Raw genomic sequence first — 18,106 nt, 5'->3', positions numbered from 1 at the left:
CCAATTAATGGGGCTTTAAGATCAAAGCAAGGTCAGGGGAAAATTGGCTGAGCCACTGTGAGTACAAAGTGATTTCATTTAAAATAGGCAGTGAAGACAGAGATCATAGAACAGGGCATTTCAGATTTAGTGCCTGATGCTCCATCTCCTCAAAGCAGGCAACCTCCCATCTCTGACCTTGGCCTTCTCTCTTCTTGTCTGCACTCACTGTAGAGTTGGTCCTCTGCTAAATTTCTACCTGCCTGCTACACATCCTGCTGGGAGTCACAGCTCTCGACTGCAGTGTATCTCAAATTGAATGCCCTCTCTCCTTTCCCCGTGAGCCTCTTGTCACCATCATCTCCAAATTACTCAGTTCCTGCCTGGTGTCCCTGTCTCTGTCATTGCTGTTTTCCCCTCACCAAGTCACCATTCACATCCTTCTACTGTGAACACACCACAGCCCTACTACCTGCCACCACCAGTGGAGGGCTTCTTGGCCCTCCATACTCTGGTCTACCTGCCCACCCAAAGTCCAAGCCCACTCCTGCTGCAAGTCTACAAGAAAACATTGAGAACTCCATTTATTCTGCATTTGAAATTTCTTGACTATCTGCTATTCTTTTTTGCTGGGGATAGGGGGGGCAGTAGTACTTGGGTTAGAACTCAGGGCTTTGAGCTTGCTAGGCAGGTGCTCTATTCCGTGAGTCATGCCTCCAGCCTTTTTTTTGCCTTAGTTACTTTTCAGTTAGGGTCTGGTGTTTTTGTCGCCAGTGGTCTCCTACATGTGCCTTCTGGGTAGCTAGGATCACAGGTGCATGCCATCACCAGCTTATTGGCTGAGATGGGGGCCCACTAACTTCTTGCTCAGGCTAGTCTCCAACTATGACCTTCCCAGTCTCTACCTCCTGAGTAGCTGGGATAATAGACATGAGCCACCCACCTGGCAGACTACGTGGGCCTGATGTTAAGGGCTGGCATTATAACAGTGGGTCGGACCCTCAGAAACCCATAGTCCCATATAGAAGAAAACATGCCACGTGCTATAGGATAAAAGGTGCTATGGAGAACGGAAGTGGACTCTGGGGTCACAAATAAGGGCAACCACCCTTCTCTGTAGGCAGGATCAAGTCTGTTTGTCCATCTTCATTTATATGCCCTGCCCTGGCCTGTCAGCCACTTGCACTTTCCATGAAGAGCCTTCAAAAGGCTCCTGCCTCTTTCCCAACAGGAGAACACTCTACTTCCTAACCTTTTTACTCATTCTTCCTTCTTCCTCGTTTATTCTTGCTCCACTCCTGTACCTGTCAAACTGAGTCTTCAAGAGCTATAGGGACATCACCTCCTCCCTGAAGCCTTCCCTGGTTATCACACAATCCCTTTTGATTGCTCTATAATTTTTGAAAATTGTGTGCTCGTGGTTCCCTATGCATCTCCCTTGTCCTTCTGAACTCAGTGGCACAGGGATCACATTTTATGAATCATTGAGATTTACCTGCCACATGCCCTGCACTTACCAAAGGACTCACCTGCCACAATGCTCTGCACTGAGGTGGGGAAGGGGATAAGGAAGAGACCCAGTGGATTTCTGTCCCAGGCGTACTGAAACACAAACCAGCCACTCCACTCGTGGTAGATTTGGACCCTTCTGCATGCATTTCTTCCTTGTACTGAAATCTGTGAACTCACCTGCTCTCTCATGGTCAAGGGCAAGTCATGGTTAGGTGTGCAGTTTACACTTCCTGTCTCTGACCAAGAACAAAAGCATCCAAGTCTTTCCCTTTCTCTGCACTGAGACTGAATTCCAGTTTACACAAATCTAGTTGCATTCTTGCTCTCACACACGTGAGGACGAGCTTGTTTTTGTTGGTTGCCATTACTCTCTCCTACTCTGCCGAACCTAGCCCTCCCATTTCTCAACCCACTGGCCAATCTTTGCCTCCTAACCAGTGCTACTTGGACTGGCCGTCAGCCCAATTCATAGGACCTTCCTTCCTATTCCTCCTCTTCTGCTTGGGCCCCTCACCTTGGCTTTGCTTTGGAGAAAGTTTACAAGGCTGGTTTCCTGCATCTCCTTTAATCATACCGTTATCTGGATCAGCATTTTAACTTACACTGCAAGGCATTCTGACTTTGTTGGGGGAGGGGAGGGAGCAGGAAAGAGGATTGTTGATGATAGCTATGTTTTAGTATGGTGATGATCATGAGTTAGACGTGTAGTTTGTCAAGCTGGAGGCTGGGGGGGAGGGGTCGGGGAGAAGGACACTAAATAGCATGAAGTCACAGTGCAAAATATTTTTCAAGGAGACATCAAAGCCTTTTTCCATGGTGTCTTGCCTTGACCGCATTTCACACTGGCAAAACAAAAACTGAAATTAAAATAAAATACCAGCCTGGCTCCATTTAGCCAGTTATGCTGCTCCACTAAGTCACCAATTCTATTAAAGTCTCTAAGTGCAAACATTCCAAGATTTATTTGCCTTGCTTATAATTTTTCTGCCTTTCCACTGGTGGGCTGTTTATTTCTAATAATTTGGTAGGAAAAAAAACATTCGCTCATACCAGTGGAGGTCTTATATGCCAAGCTGCAAACCAGAACACATTTTATTGCAGAATAAAACCCCTGGAAAACAGGCTCCAGGGGGGCCCGCTGACGGCAAATTTACAAGCATCGTACAATTGACGCCATTATAATTAGTTCCCCCCAAAAGTCTTATTTTTCAGGGCAGAGATCTGAATCTTTCTCTTTGCACACGAATATCTCCGGATTACAGCAAAAACATTATGGAGGGTGAGTCATAGCCCGGTTTCGGGCTTTAAAGACTAACACAGATCCTATAAATCTAGCCCACATTCTTTTACTGGGAATGACTGACTTTTATGAAAACCAAGGACTGTAAATCAGAAACCTAAATAGCTTACTTTGCAGCCGATAAACACAGACTTATGTGGTGACTGAGCCATAAATTAACCCTTTCATGGAGGACTTGGGTGGGGGATGTGTCTAGAGGGAGTGGGGCACCCAGCCTCCTCCTAAAGCTGTAGTGTGTGGGGGGCGGGTAGGGGAAGGGTGACCTGCTACTTGTCTCCCTCCAACAGACCTAGGTGAGCAACAGGAGCACTACCTCCTACTGGTCCATCTGAGCTGGGCACGGGCTAAGCCTCTAGGATCTGGCCTGTGCTATTGCACAGGCCAGCCTCCAACTCCCCAACCTGAAAGGACACACACCGGAGAGCTACACTGGAAGGGATTTCTGCAACGTGCTTCTATGTGAACCTGCTGCAGCCTAGAACCTAGACCCCTGCCAAGGCAGGAAACCTCTCTGGACCTCAGTTTTCTCATCTGCAAAATGGCACAAGGTGAAATTACACAGCAATTCTGTAAAATGCTCAGAGCGGTGGTGGGCACACTAAACTAAGCACTCGACAAACGTTAGCCAGTGTTATTAACCGATACCACTGGAACCACGGACGATGTAGGCCAGGTCACCTGGGGATTCTGTCAAAGTGCAGATTCCACCAGCGCCTGAGGTTCTGCATTTCCATCGAGCCCCTGAGAACTGCGGTGTCTGGACCAAGGGACCCTAAGAGCAGGTGCAGAGTGCGCCTTAGGCAGCGTCACACTTTCTGCTCGATATTGTTATGGCTCTCATCTGATCCTTGACAAAGACACGGGGCCTCCGAGGTCTCCGAATCCTCAGTGGCCCCAGCAGAGGAGGACCCGGCGCCTTCCCGCGAGTCCCGGTGGCTCCCGGGGCTCTGGTGGCCGCCCCCACCGGCTGCCCCTGAATCCCTGCAGCTGCTGCGTCCTTATCTCCGCTGCTCCGCCCCTGGCCTGGCCGCTGTCCAGCGCAGCCCCAGGCTGGCCTCTCACTTTTTTGTTTAAACAAGGCACACCCTGTGTTGCCCACTCCAACTTTAAAGAGAAACAGGACCTGGCGACCCCAGGAGGGAGGAGAAGGGCATTTATCATTTTTATGTGGCATTTCAAAGGAGGAGGCTCCTAGGCCCCCAGAGACAAAGGGCCGCTTGAGGTTAATGGAGAAACCCCATTTAATCATTAACACTTAATACTAAACCAGCCTAAGTAAGGGCAGGAGGACAACTGGGCAGCTCAGGCTCAGTCATTGGTGTGTGTGTGGCGGGGTCAGGTAGGATCAAGACTCTGGTGGGTGGAGGTGGCATTGGAGCCCAGGACCTTTCTGGCAAATGAGGCTTTCAACTGAAGCTGAGGGTGGGAACCTGTAATCTGGGTTGGAGGTCACTTTAGTGGCACCAAGCAGGGGTAGTGAATCTTTTCAATCAGGTCTCTTTGCCCTGGGAAAGTGACAGCACTGATTCACTTTCTAGGCCAGGCCTGAGCTCCAGGTGAATAGACAGTGCAAAACCAAGCCATGCACACCTGGCCAGTGGTTTGTAGGTCAGTGGTTAAGCCTGCTATGCAGATGTGATGACGCATGGAAGCCATTCCACCTGGCCTGACCCAGCACTGAGATGTTCAACTCTGACCCTGAGGGTCCCTTCACCACTGCCACCTGTCCAGCTGACCACCATGCATCCATGGTGTTCCAGCTCTCTGCCATGTCTCCTTTTGATCACTTACCTAGAGCTGGGAGCAAGGTGCCTCCTGCAGCGTTTCTCAAATGCTTGGACAAATCAAACAACCACCACATGGTGGGTGGGACAAAATCACTCAAATTTACTTCCTTTCTCCTCTCCTCCAGGCCTCTGATGAGGAGCAGAGCGGGATCCAAACCCCCACCCCCCGCACACACCTGGTCACCCTGTCCACCCTCTTCACATCAGGTGCAGCAGCCCCGGACTCAGATCTCAAACTGACCAGGGTTTCTGGCCAGCACTGAGTAACCGAAATGAGTTTCCTGCAACTCTTCTTAGTTTTAACCTTTTTTGTTTTTTGGTATTACAGCTTAGCACCATAACTATTGTTAACTGGGTGTTAAGCTAAGTGAGTTTATTACACACTCAACAACCTGAAAAACCAGTATCTCAACTGAGAAACAGAATTTGACCATTTTGAATTCAGAAAGCAGAATTTTCTGCACCCATCCCTACCCAGTCACTACTCCGCCCCCAGGGCAGAGGTTGGTTTATTAAAAAAAATGGTTTAATTTTTAAAAATCACACAACAGTCCTGGTGGAACCTAGGTGTGGCAAAGGCAGTTCAGATGGTGCAGGAATCATGACATGTGGCATTCCAGACCTACTAGTTTAGGGTGCGGGAGGTTTCTGACACTGCACCCATCCCCTGGCTGGACCAGTTTTAAGCTTGTCAAGTGGCAGCTTAACAAAACCTCCAAGTGTACCTGTTTTTCAGCAATCCTGTAGACCAGTCACTGCGGTGGCATCCCCAACCTCAGTTCTTGGAATGCCTTGGCCGGCAGCATACAGGTACCCCTGCATCAGAAGGGGGTGGACCTGACTCTGGGCTCCCAAAACTCCAGCCAACCTTTCCTGCTTCTTATGGGAAAATTCCCCAGGAGGAGATTAGATCTGGGGAGTTAGGGGGCCTCGTGCCTGGGGCAGATTACAGGGGGATTGGTTAGCTGTGCCATTAGCCAAGTCCTTCCACTCCCAGCCCCCAAGGGTTCTTTCTGGAGTTTGTGCAAATCCCGCTGAGGGGAGACCCTCCTAGAAACAGCAGCAGGAGGATCCTGGGGGGCTGGAAGCCAAGGAGGCCTCAGAGAAACTTGAGCCTCTGCCTGGGGCTCAATTAGTGTACATTTCCCCTCTCTCTCAAGAGAGGAAAAGCAATTCCTAAACCCCAGAGGTGATAGTGACTTGTTTACCTTGGGAGAGCCCTTTGAAAGTCCTATGGACTCATTAATCTTGGAGATCTGATCACCCTGTGGATGGCCCACCCTTAGAAGGCCAGGAAGAAAGACCTCTGTCCTGTCCTGACAGCCCCAGATCCCAACCGCCTGTCCCTTCATGACTGGGTGACCTTTAGCAAATCCCCCCTTCCCATCCCTCAACCTTAATTTCCTGATTTCTGCAGTGTGTAATGAGGATGTGTCCTTGCAGGGCAGTGAGGAGACCCAAGGCCAAATGCTTATAAGGGATGGTGTGTCTCTGCCCCACCCCACCCCCCTGGAAGCCTCGGCCCGCTCTCCAAGAGCCACCACTCTACTCTGCAACTTGCAAACGTTACTCGACATTTCTGATGTGTAAGGGAGTTCTAATTAAATTCCAAACAACTTATGGGCAAAACACCGGTTTCCTGTCTTTTTTTTGCAGTGCTGGGGATCGAACCCAGGCCCTTGAGCACGTTAAGTAAGGGGTTTCCTGTTTTGAACTAAGAGTGGCCAACTTGACTTCATCTGCCTGGAACTTTCTTGAAAGTTCATCCTCCTGGGACTGGTTTGGTTTTCAGATGGGAAGTTCCACATCTTAGAAACACCCTTAATCCAAACTGGTCACCTACTTAAATTGCTTTACCACATTCTGTTCTGGTTATTTTCTGCCTTGCTGTGATGAAGAGCTATGTTTATTAGAGTCAGTGCAAATGATCCCACTAACTTACCTAAAAATCCTACCAGGTAAACATCCTATTACTATTATTAGTATTACCATTATTATTATTATTATTATTATTGTTGTTGTTGTTGAAACCAATATACTTCCCTGGTCCCATGCTAAACAACATTGGGACAAAGCACTTTCTGGTTTTGGTGCAAAAAGAACCCTGGGACAATGCAAAATAATACAGCTGCTTCCTGCAGGAAATACCACTGCCAGAGGACCCAGCTGCTAAGCCATTTCTCCTCATAACCAAAAACCTACAGTCAACAGTCATGTGAAGACCCCATCCCCACTGTGCTTCCCAGCCAAGCGGTTCCTTCTTGTAGGTTCTGCCCAAACCAGCCAGTCTTCTAAGAGCTTCTTTAAAATCACACTGCTCAGAACAGCAAACTGTCAGCATCCTCCCCAACTTCTACCTTCTGAGACTGAGATTGTGGGGGTCAGGGCTCCCCATAAGGAACAATTCCAATAAGCTTGCCTGATGCTCTTTTCAATGAGCTGACAGCCAGCATTACTTCCCCAGTAATTACTGGGGAAATTACTTCCCCTTTTAGTGAGGAGGTATCTGAAGCTCAAAGTTTATCTTTTCCCATGAGCAGTGGGTATTTACTGTTCTGAGGACATGCTCTGTGCTGGATATGATATTGAACACTTCATAAGTCTATTTCATTTAATCTTTTTGCTTTTTTTGTTTTTGTGGTGCTGGGGATGGAACCCAGGGCCTCACGCATGCCAGGCAAGTGCTGTACTATTGAGCTATATTCCTAGCCATCATTTAATCTTGACAATAACGCTGGGGATATTAACTCTGGGTGTTTAAGCTTCGTTTTATAAAAGATGCTACTGAGCAAGGGTGAAAGCTAGTAAGTGATAAGGGAGAGGATTAAAACCTCACCCCATCTGGCTGGAGAGCCTGGTTGAGTATCCCCCAAGACTTCCTATATCACAGAGCACAGCTTGGATGCCTTAGCTGGGCGTCTAGAGCTCTCTAGGTCTGGCCTTTTTCAACAGCACCTCTCCTTCACTGGCCGCTCGGGCCATGCATCCCAGCATCCTTTACCGGTGGTGCCCACCAGCTTCTCTCAGTCCACACTCCCAAGCTTTTCCTGCCTGCACTCTCTCCTTGCTCTGCATTCAACATTGCCTTCTTTCCCTTTTCGTATATACGTGCGTGACCAATCTTCCCCAAAAGGCTGTGAATTTCTGGAGGCCTCTGTGCCTCTGACTCCTTTGCCTGTCCACACTCTTGGCTCCCCTAAGAGGAGATCTGAGCTCAGTTTCCACATCTGTGAGATGGATAACACCACCTCACAAATTGGTTGTGAGATTCCTCCAGTGATAGCTGTGACAACACTTGCAATCTGACACTCAGTTTGAAGTTTATTTCAGCAACACCAGGGGTGGCACAGAGGAGCCTCAGAGCTTATCCACAGTACTCACAGCTCCTTGGGAAACTGGTCCCTCTGAATGGGGTTCTCCCACACTGACATGTGGCCAGCCTATGTGGGTAATGGGGTGGGGGGACAATGACATGTTCTGCCTGTGAAGGGTCACTGGAAGACTGCGAAGAGTATGAGCACCAGGCTTCACAGCTAGTGGCTCGTTGCACTCATTGTGTCTTTTTATTCTGCACCTTGGAGAGACCAGGGTCCAGACAAATCCCCAAACATCAAGCAACTTGCCTGAAAGCAAGCAAATCGCCAATCCAAAGTCCACTCCTCAGGCCCTTCCTTTATCAAGCTTTTTCACTCCAGGCCATGATTCTCCTGCCTTAATCACTCCAAACCAGGTACCAGACAGCAAGGTACAACCTACACCCCAGAGTCTGCTGAAATGCTTTCACTCCACTAATCTTGCACTGGCTTAGCCTACCTGGCTCTCACTTGTTCCCTGGGCTCCTGCCCCATTTCCATTCCCCTGTGCCTCCTGACTGCCCCCGGTCCTTTTCCACGTGGCCTCCAAGATGTGGCCTGCCTCCTTCTCCTAAGATCTGTGAGTCTAACTTCTGACCTGGTGGCCTAATCACTCCTGAATAATGTGAAATGTGCATTTTGAAACACTTGTGCTCGAGAGACTAAGGGCAGCTCTGGCCATGTGGATCGCAGCTCATGATATTCACCGGTGAGTGTGAGGCCTCTTCCAGAGAAATGCCACTCTGTGGTCACATCAGTCTGAACAGCACCTCTAAGACTGGCAGCTGAGCAGCTGGGGACTGTTCCAAATGCTCTCTCATCAGTTTCTGCCCAAGTTCATAAGGGCACAAACCAAGTACCCTGCTCAGCTCTGCCCCCAGCTGACCAATGAGTGTTGCTGAGGGCCCAGCAGGCCTGACTTTGTCTCTAGAGGGATCAGTGATCAGAGGTTCCCCAGGCAGCAGCCCTCGCCCCATGTTCCATGTCTTGCTCAGGGATCTGCCATGTCTGATTACAAGAGGGGCCAAGGGAGAGTGGCCTAGACTTGTCATTGGCACCCAGCTGACTCTTGCCCACCCGTCATCCTGAGAATTTTGTTTCTATGTCTACACACTGGTACAATACAACTCAGGACCCTGCCTGACAGGATGATGGAGGACCAGAAGAACCGGAAGGTGATATGTAGGCCAGGCTTGATCAGACTGGGTTCAACTCACTCTGGTAGCTCTCAACTGGCTTTACACATCTGTTGGTTTTTTACACTGCAGCCTTATTTTATACACATTTAAATTCATTTTTTGGTGTATATTTCTAGGTGTGCATCGCATGGCCACCAGCACACTCAAGATCCAGAGCAGCGGCATGGCCACACGTATTTCCTCAAGCTTCCCCTATAGCCCTTGCCCCAGCAAACACTGGCCTACGTTCCAGTGCTACAGTTTTTTTTTGTTTTGTTTTGTTTTTTCCTTTTCTGCGTGCTGTATAGATAGAGTCATACAGATAAGATCTTGCCTTTGGAGTCTGAGTTCTTCCACTGCACATCATGCATATGAGATCCATCTAGGTGGTTCAGTGGTTCAGTTGTCCTTCCTCTGCATTGGTAAGAAGTAGCCTATTGTCTGGGTCAACCACAAATTATCCACAGACTTTTCATCAGTTTAAAAGACACTTGGGTTATTTTCACTTTGGGGCAATGTTGAATAAAGCTACTATAAATATTTATGTTCAGGGTTTTGAGTGAACATAAGTTTCATTTAACTTGGGTAAACACCTAGGAATGAAACTGATGGCCCTGTTAGCTTCATACTTAACTACATAAAAAACTTCCAAACTGATTTCTTAAAGTGCCTCTCCCTCTGTGCCTTCCCACCAGGAATGAGTGGGACTCCAGTCACTGTGCATCCGTCCAGCACATGGCATTGTCAACTTTATTTCTTCCTTTTTATCTTCTTAGCCATTCTAATAGGTGTGTATGGATTTATAGTTAAGATTAGGACAATGTATTAGTTTTCTAGGGCTGCCATAATAAACTCTCACAGATTGAGTGACTTAAATAGCGAGATTTCTTTCCCCACAGTTCTGAAGGCTGGAAGACAGAATCAGGAATCAGACTGGTTTCTTCTGAGGCCTCCTCCCTTAGTTTGTAGTGGCTGCCTTCTCTCTGTCTTCATACAAGCATCTGTCTGCATATGTGTGTTTCTGTTGTCCCTCTGTGTTTCCAAATTTCCTCTTTTTATAAGTCACATTGGATTAGGAACCATCTTAAACACCTCATCTTAAATTCAGTTGGTTCCCTTCTGAGGTACAGAGAGTTAGGACTTTAGCATAAAAATTGTGTGGGGATGGGTACAATTCCCCAACACAAGCAGTGTAAGTGCATCTCAGCCCAAGTGCCCTGGATGAGAACACAGGGAGTGACCTGTGTATGGGAAAATTAGAAAAAAATCCCTCACTCAATTCCTATGGCTATTTATCCCATCACGTTGGGATAAAACGCTGGAGACATCCTTCCACTGGATGTGTGAGACAGCACAGGCAGTCGAATCAGATGCCAGCTTGGATTTCTACTCTGCCCTTTCCTGACTACAGGAACTTGAGTCACCTCTTCTAGAAGCCACACTTTCATGCTTGTAACAGGAGGGGAACATGCTTGTCTCAAGGCTAGGTGCTGAGGACACAAGTCTGAGAACTGCAGCTTCCTCTGTTTCTTTCTAATTCATCTTTGCTTCTTTAGCTGAGCCTGCAGGGAACCTTTTGGTATTTTCCCTACTTCCTTGGGGTTTGTGTTAAGATTCAAATGCTTTGTAAATGTCAGCACTTGGATTTAAAGATTCTTACTAAAATTGGCTACTGGGGACTCAAATGTGCTCATAGATTTTACATGGTTAGAAAATTGTCAAATGCTGGAGAAAGTAGCCATTTGGTCTCACGTGTCCTTACCGCCCAGCCTCTTTCTATAATGTGGATGAATGCTTTCTTCCCTCAGATTTGTAGGTTAAAGTCCTGTGAGAAATATGCTCACCTGTCCAAACTCAAAGAATGGACTTAGAGACACATGCAGTACAGTGGAAGTGAGACTTTAATGGCGATCTTGCAAAGTTGGGTTCCTGACAGCAGAGACCATGGAAGCTGTTACAATGAGTATTATATTGTCTAGTGTGCAAGTCCCTCCCCTGGTTCCTCATTGGCTGAGTACTATGGGGGGTACATTTTTTTTCATGGATGTGGCCTAATTCTTATTGGGTTATGCCTCTTGGGATTTTAGAAGCAGACTTCAGTCTCCACCTTCCTTTGTCTATTTGTGGTGGGAAGGCCTCCCTGTGAGAGGTGCACGTAACCCATTCCCTCACTTGATGGTGATTTACCCCACCCAGTTTAAGTTTTTGTATCTGTTGCCCCTCTCCCAACATCCGCAAGCTGATAAGCAAGTAAGTGGCTGAGGGTTAAATGCCTTGAAAACAGACAACCACTGACTTAATTTTTTTAACAAATCCCAACCCCCAACATGATGGTTTTCAGAGGTGGGGCCTTTGGAGGGTAATTAGGTCACGAGTAGGATTAATGACATTGTAAGAGACATGATCACTTACATGATCACTCTCTCTGCTTGGTCACTCTCTGCTCTCCTCCTGAGACACAGTTTCCAGCTGGTCCCAACATGACCCCTTGTGTAATTCCCCTCCATTACACTCCATGTGTCCTGTCATGGATTCTTCCATGAGGGACACAAAGAATTTGGAAATCTTCTGATCACAGACTGCACCATTGCCGTTAACAGTAGGAGGCCAAACTGGTTTTGGAGTAGGAACTTACCTAGTCTGAGCTGGGTGTTCAGAAAAGAAATTCCTGTGTCTCCAAGAGTGGAGTAAAGTGGAGCTGCTTTAGCAGTGGTCCAGATGAGGGGAGGCTGATGGTTCAGAGAAGCAGGAAGGAAGGGCTGGTCCGGGTGGGGTCAGTGGGGATGTGCCAGGGTAGAAACCGGGACTCTGGGCCAGCAGAGCTGGCGCCCAGGATAGGAGTGCCGTGGAAGGGTTGGGTGGTGCTCAAGAGGGGCCTGGCTCATGATAGCTTTCTGTTGGTGCAGCAGAAAATTGCTGCAAATATGGTGACTTTTAAGTGACACAAACTTGTTCTCTTATTGGTCAGAAGTCCAGCAAGTTGTCACTGAGCTAAGACCAGGGTGTTGCAGGTGCAACTGTGTAGACAGTCTATGAACGAATCCATTTGCTTGTTTTCCAGCTCCAGAGTTTCCCCAATCTGTGCCCAAGGTGTCTTCTCTTTCCTCAGAGCCAGCAGCTCTTACACTTCTTCAGTGGTCATGTGTGCCTCCAACCACAGCTAGGAAAATTCTCTGATTCTAACAGTCATGTATTCAGACTGGGCCCACCTGGAAAACCTAGGCTCATCCCACCCCCATCTCAGGACATTTATTTAATCACATCTGCGCCCTTTGCCATGTCAGGTTATGTAGTTACAGACTCCAGGGGTTGGGGTGCAGATATCTTTGGGAGTTGCTATTCTGTATACCATACTTGCTTAGGCATGAGCTCTGCACCCTAGAAGGAGCCCCTCTTCCAGGAATCTGCTGCCTCCAGGCTGGCTATGTTCTCTCCAAATATTAGGAAAGGGATTCCTAAGTGATCCCTTTCTCTGGGCATGCAGCCTAACTCAGTAGTTCTAATCCCACCTCTCCAGCCCTCTTCTTCCTAAAGAGCCTGTTTTGTTTGTTGTTTGTTTTTTGCTGCAGTCCCTTTCTTGGGCTCCTTTCCTTGACACAACCTTTCTCTGCCCAGGTGTCCTCATCCTTAGACTGGCAGTTACCTGCAAGCCTGGCTGTCAGTGGGGAGTTTGCAGGTGTCCACACTCTAGAATGACTTCCTTTGGCCACCTCTTGGGATAGCCAACTTCCCAGCAGCCCCCTACTGGTGAGGGCTGAGACACTCCCTGCATTCCCAGTCTGGCATCTGTTGCTCTTACTTGGTGGGGGTCATTATTGATCAGTACTCAGGGACGTGCTATACACAGAAGGGCTGTGGCTGCTACCTCTCAAACTTGGAGGACTCAGGGTCAGCTCCAGAATTCACTAGCACTCAAAGAGCTCATGACTAAGGAAACTGACTTTATAGAACAAGACTGGGCTCCTGTCTGTCTTCCAGGCAAATCGATCTGAGCATGCTTTATCTTTCAAACCTTGGGAGCCAGAAATGAGGAATTAAAGCCAGCAGCTCAGCCCTGCCCACAATGTCAGGTTGTGCTTGTCCCCAGGCTATGCACAATGCTCCCTTACCTGCCTGCCTCAGTGCCTGCCAGGGCTGCACTCAGAGTCCTTGCAGTCAGCTTAGTTTGAGATGGCAAAACAAACACTCAGGCCATTCTGCACAGCGAGCTACCTGGGGCCTTTATGACCAGATTTTATTTGAAGAAATGTGAATGAAGTCAGAGTTCCTGCCAACACAATATTCATGGCTGTGTGAAATGTCCTGGGGACAAGCCACCTCTCCAGGGACCCTCCTATAGGGAGGACATGTTGCTCCTTAGGGAGCCTCAGCTCCAAGCAAGCCTGTCACCTTGTGACCTTGGCCTTCTCCCTTCTTCCTCTCCGTGCAGCTCCACAAAGCTCCCCTGACACTGTGGTCTTCCTGATTCTGTGCTAGTAACAGCCACCTAGAGATGAGGACAATGAGGTGCCAGCATCCTGGGACCTCAAGTCCAGGGGAGAAGGCAGGACTTAATATGGACCATTAGGATGCAATGTGTGCAAGGCCAAGATGGTGGGGCACAGACACAATGAGAACAGTGCCTAGCCCAGTCTGAAGGGCAGGGACACAATCGGGAAGACTGCCTGCAAGAACGGAGACCTGAGTGGAATAGGGGTCAGCCAAGTAGAGAGTTGAGGGAAAAGGGAGGGATGTAACACCACCCTGAGGGACCATTCTCCCCAAATCTGTATTGACCATCAGCTCCTGCCAAGATTCCAGGTCACTAGACCAAGGGAAGATGGTTGTGGTACCTGGAGCCTCCCTGCCTCCCTCCACACCAACCCCAGTTTGGCAGCCAGCAGCTGCAGGCTTCACATAGTGAGATCTTTTCCTTCCTTCTGCCCTTGAAATGCAGGATGAGCTGGCCATGCCATGTTATTCCCTAGGGAGTTTTCAGTCGCCTCTCACAGAGCAGCTGAGTATCTTCCTAAAGCCACACAGGCTGGGGACCACAGTCACCAGAAAGGCTGCGGCAGGGGACACCCAGGCAGGTAGGGTAGCGTGGTGGCTGTGCACAGGTGCTCTGTCACATTCAAATCCCAGCACTGTGCTTTCCAGTCACAAGACCTCAAGCCACCCAACCTCTCGTAGCCTCTGTTCGCAACTGTGAAGTTGGGAAAATAATAGTGTCTGTCCTGCAGGGTAGGTGACTGTGAGCATTGTGTGGTGACTGCCCTTGGTACAGGCACAATGAATGATTTCTTTAAAAAGAGCACACAATTAGACCAAAGCACTAGTCAAGTGCCAGTAGCAAAGAGTGACAAGATGAGTCATCTCTTGAATCACATCAGGGTTTGGGGATCCAGAAAGGTAGAAGATGTGAAATAGACTAGAGAGGATGCTAGCTGAGCCTTCAGGAGGAATGAGGGGGTGCAAATGTGGGATGCAGGTCCTGAAGCACCCAAGGAGAGTGGAGGAGCACTGTCCATCCCTATTCATCCTGGGCCAGCCCTGGAGAAGAGGTGCATGCCCTCAGCCCAGAGACACAGCCTAGATGTGGGTTTCCCTTGGGTGGGTGGGCAGGGATCCTTGATACTCAGGCCAACAGCAGTGCTGAGCAGGGGCTGCTGGCAGAGGTCTAGGGCAGCTTCTTAGCTGAGAGAGGTCAGGAGCTGAGAGGGTGCATGAAAAGCTCAGGAACTACTGCCAATAGCCAGACTCCTACTAGATGCGCTGGGTTCAAGTATCCACTCAGCTGGACATTTCTAAGCACTGACTGTTCCTGCACATGGTTTTCCCTGGGAGCTGGGGAAAGGATGGAGCCTGGGTTTATCATGTAGCAGAGACAAGGACAAGTGTGCTTCATTCCAGGACAAGGGTGGGAGCTGAGGACAGTGTTGGCCCTGATCTCTGGACTCCTGGGGGTTAGGGGCCAGAAGACCCCATGGGCCATGCTGCTGGCAGCAAAGTGTTTGCAGTCACAGGGGTGATTAATGCCACTAACCTCCACGGATAACCTCTCTGTGTGAGCTCCCTCTTTGGGAAGGTTGCTCTAACCCTCCTTCCTGTGAGTTTTGTGGTGAGAGGGGCTGGTCTTCTCCACTTGACCCTGAAGAACAAGGGCAGGTAAAACATCAAGTGCAGGAAAGGAAGCCATAGCTCTCAAGGTCTTAGGAGTAAAGCCTGCTGGGCAGGTGACTCTGAAGGGGTTGACAGCTGGTTATGACTGACTTAATCCATATCCCTGACTTGGCCCACTTCCTGTAGAAGCCACAGCAAGTCCCTGCACGAGCCATTGAACCTGGAATTGTTAGTTTTAGGTGCCCACAGCACCTGCAAGAAAGCTGGTTGCCTGTTCCTGCCCTGCTGCTCTCTGTTGCTGTTGCTGTCCACCTGTGCCCACCCCTTTCATACAGGTCCCAAGAGTGATAATGATCTAGAGAAAGGGGCCAAAAGGGGCCAAAAGGGGCCAAAAGGGGATCAGGTACAAAGAGGAGGACGCCAGAGCATTGCTACAGAGCTACACATCTACTTAACCCTCAGCCCGAGGCAGGCAGGCCCCTTTCCAGAATTTGTAATGTGACTCCCCCGCCTGCAAGCCACAGTGGCCTCTGAGCATGGCCTCTGCGGGTGGCATATCACTGCTGAGGCCACATAGTTCCCAGCCTCAGTGCCTCACAGTCCCTTTTAGCTGCAATGACTGAAGCCTTGCCTCGTTCTGAGCAAAATGCCAAGGAGCAGGGTCTTAAATGAGTTCCCTTGTCTTTCACTGGCCACTTGTGTGTCCATTGAGGGTTTCCTGGCAGTTTCTGGGCTTGCCTGCTGGCCAGGCTCTAGATTCTCCACCCCCAGTGCCTCCCATTTCCTGTCTCCCCCTTGGCCCCCCTACACACGGAGAATGCAAACCTTCTGTGCTGAGCACAGGCCTGTCCATCAAAGTAGGACTCCAGACAAAAACATCATCACTGTGTGTGGTTTTGGGGCTGTGGCTGCCAGAGCTGTGGGAGTCAGTGAGGACTGTGGTCTTCCTTTCTCTAGGGTGAGGGGCAGGCCCTGGCCTGGGCTTCTGTTCTGGAACAAACGATGGGGAAGGGAAAAGTGTGGCACACGCACTGAGCCTATCTTCACGCCCAGTTTCAATGTGTCATTGATTCCCTGCCAGCATTCTGAAAGGTGGACCGTGTTACCCCCACTTTACAGATTAGCAAGCAGAGGTTCCAAGAAGTCACATGACTTTCTCACCAGGGCCAGAGTCAGGATTGAATTCAAGTTTGGCACTCGGGCCTCTTCTCTGTCCCATGAGTTTGGCAGTGGTTCCTCTCTACAGGAAGTTCTCCATCAATGGCACAGCTGGTAATGTCAGCAGGACACACATCCAATAAGGGGACAAAATACTTGAAACCCTGTATTCAAAATACTTGAGTCCTTCACCTAGAGAATTTCATGGTCACAATGCCACCACAGGGACTGGTTTGGGCTCTGAGCCTCCCTGTGCCTTCTGGGGAACCTGGCATCTGGAGCCTGCTGCCCCCTTCAGGATGGGGCAGGTTCTACCCTCAGGCTCAGGTTGTCACCCGAGGATGGGTGACAGTTCCACGCTTCCCGGTTTCCATGCAAAATCTCAGGCCCTTGAGATCCACAAACAGGAAAAGCATTTCAAGGTGTCTCACAACAAGGAGTCTCACAAGGGTGAAAGTTTTAGCACAGATTTATTTTAGCATCACGGGATAAATTGGTGGGGAGGGAGAGAGAAAGAGAGAGAGAGAGGAACATTTTACATTCTCCATGCAGGAAATGGAAGCAAAGACTCAAACTGGAGGCCTCCATCTCCTAGTCTTTTACTAGAGATCTGGGGGAAGACACAGTGGTCAAAGGTAATAGATCTGGGTGGCTGACATGGCTGTTAAAACAGGGAGGGGTCCATCCTGGCCCACCCAACAGTGTGCTTTAGAACTTCCCTTTGCTAGACAAGGCCATTCTCCACCCATCAAAGGATCCTTGCAGCATGTTAACGTCTCAAAGAGGAAAGCAGAAGCAGGTAGCTCTTCAAAGTCTCCCTGTTCCAGTAACAGGGTCTAAAAGGAGATGGGAAGGAGCTAGCTGCTAAGCTCTCCAACCTTTATTTCCATGTCCCAAGGTAAGAGTCTGGCCCTTTAAATATTTATTAAAACAATATAATTTCCCTGACTCCTCATCTATTTATCCTGCCTCAAGGTGACATGCTCTTGTAATCAGGACACTGCTAACTGGTGATCCTTCAGCCCTGTCTCATTGTCTCATTCATGTCATTATCATTCACACCTCTGCTCCCTCCCCAGCCTTCTTGCTAGGCAAGGAGCCTCTCTCCATTCTGACTCTTTGCAAGCTGACACCAGAGCTCTGTCACCAATTGCTGCTGCCAAGGGGCTTCTCAGAGCCTGGGAGTACCAAGTGCAGCATCTGCCTCAAGAATGTATCTGTACTGCCATCTGCCCCGAGAGGTTCTGACTCTATGAACTCCCTCAGTCCCAGGGTTTGGCATCTTAACAGGCTCCATGGGTGATTTAGATGCTGGTGGCTTGGGACCCACACCTCAAGAAGCTGTGAATGACACCAATGCAGAATAGACACAGCTTTTCAAATAGTCTAAACATGGCTTTGGAAGGGGGATAGAAAAATCCCTCAGAGATGTGGTGGGGACGGGTTGGGGACACAGGCTGTGAGAAGGTGCCTGGAAGGGAAGGAACGTGCATGGAGGGCCGGACATGGTGTTAACAACTGTAACCCCAGCGACTCAGGAGGAGAGGTAAGAAGAATCAAAGTTGGAGGCCAGCCAGGTTAAAAATGTTAGCCAGATCCTATCTGAAGAAACAACAAACTGATCACAGAGGCACGTATCATCATGCCAGGTACTTGAGAGGTGGATATAGGAGGATCATGGTCTGAGGCTAGTACTAAACAAAATCATGAGCATCTATCTGAAAAATAACTAAAGCA

This window comes from Castor canadensis, chromosome 7, assembly GCF_047511655.1.
Source record: "Castor canadensis chromosome 7, mCasCan1.hap1v2, whole genome shotgun sequence".
NCBI classification, from domain to species: Eukaryota; Metazoa; Chordata; class Mammalia; order Rodentia; family Castoridae; genus Castor; species Castor canadensis.
The sequence above is the reverse complement of the archived record's forward strand: the minus strand, read 5'-3'. Positions refer to the sequence as shown.